Raw genomic sequence first — 1,991 nt, forward strand, 5'->3', positions numbered from 1 at the left:
CTGTATGAGGTCTTTTGCTCTGTTCACCTACACACCAAACACTGTTTTTACCACCCAGACCTCTTACTCGCTTCTTAATGCAGTACAGTAAGGCATTGTTCGGTTGCACAGAGTTTGATTTAATGCACAGGGCTTCTTTTAGTTTTCAATATCTAAAATTGGAAAGTAATGGAAGAAATTTCACTGATTGGAACAATCTAATAAACGATTAAGTCAAGTACTATCTATTGTAAAACATTTTATGAACGAGCAACTAAGGAGTTTGAAAATAGCAAATAAATTTAAATTTATAAATTTTAATTTATTAATGTATGTAAATACTTGAATGAGAACTCTCATTCCTTGCAAAGGTTTCCCGATGAAACATTTTTCAGATTTAGCATTTATCAGTGGAGAGGGACTGAGGTTTTTTCTATTATAAATGTATAAATAACACATGTACAGGTCGTTTGATTTCTTTCAGAGCTCCCTTGGTTGTAGTTGCCAAATGATTTTGATTGATTCATACATTTTCTTTAAAAAAATAAAGTGCTTCATGTTCTTTTCTCTGAACCCCAGCTTCTTCGTTCCGCTACAATGGTCTGTCAGTGGTGTATTTCCTGTATGTGCTTATCATACCTCTGCTGCCAAACCCCAGCCTGGTCACCATGAAAGGTAAGGGGAGCTCTAGAGGGTCACTTAATTATCATTTGAAGGGTTTTGTTGAAACCTAGTTATAAAGTATAAAGCCTTGATGCAAACTTCTACACCTGCACCTGCAATGCTGAATGATGATAGGAAATAAAGGTCAAACATGAATTACTGTCCTCTACTTTCATCCTGCAATTCATTAAGAATTACGTTGAATAAGTTTAAAAATGAAGAAGAAAAGGAACGCGCTCACAAACAGTGTTTGCAAAACCTGTAGATGAACATGTTGTTAATAAAGAAAATTAACAGCAAGTATGAGAATCAACTTTTGATTGCTCGTCACAGCCAGTCAGATAAAGAGGGAGTGGGGCGGATATAATGCATGAGAGGTAATATTGAGAAATTGTGTTTGCATTTGTGCAAGTACTCTGTATTGATTACTGCATGCTGATGAATTAAAGTTTCTGCACCCCTCCCTCAAAGTACTTTGTAAAGAGGATGCGGTTTGAACGGTCAAATCAATTATACATAGCCTGGTAATTACAGTGTGGAATTAAAAGATTTGATGTCAGCAATTTTTTGTTCTTTCACTTTACATCCCTCTTTCGAAAAACGGTTTGCCTTTCACCGTGTCTTTGAAAGCCCCATAGAACCCACAGTGGTTTTTGTCTCTCTGATATGATCCCACTCTCGTTGGGCTAAAGTGGTCAAGCGTGTGTGTATCCTGTGTGTGTATCATGGGTTTATGTGCATGCATTTATATAGTTGGGAGAGTTTATGTGTGTGTGATTGTGTATTTCCTTATTGGGAAGCAGAGAGGTTTAAGTGAAACAAAGCTTTTAGTAAAAAATAAAATCAACAGCACATTTGCACACTCAGCGAATGTTGAGCCACATCAGCTGTAATGGCTTTGTTGTCTCAACATCTTGATTACATGTGTCAAACTCTGAACTGAGATTATGAACTGATACCTATGTGCTACCGTTTTTGTTGTTGTTGTTGTTGTTGTTGTTGTTGTTTTAAGAAATGGGGTAGTTATATTAAAGGGAGGGTTGTTAAAAAAAATTTTTTTATCTCGACACACTTTTTTATATTTTGGTATAAATTGTCTTTAAATCCTGATAGAAATTCATAATTTATGTGCTCTGAAAATGGAACAAAGGAAATACGTCATCTGTATCAGTTGTAAGCACATAAAAACGTTGACCAATGTCTGCCAAGGTGCCATGAATGAATTGGCGCTACTCAAATAATGATTGATTGATATTCCTTTAGGAAAAGCGAAACCCATATGCACAAGACGGATCACCTAAGACATGTGACTATTACTTTATCCAAAGGAGCGAACGCCCACTTTACAG

Source organism: Symphodus melops, assembly GCF_947650265.1.
Source record: "Symphodus melops genome assembly, chromosome: 13".
Taxonomy (NCBI): Eukaryota; Metazoa; Chordata; class Actinopteri; order Labriformes; family Labridae; genus Symphodus; species Symphodus melops.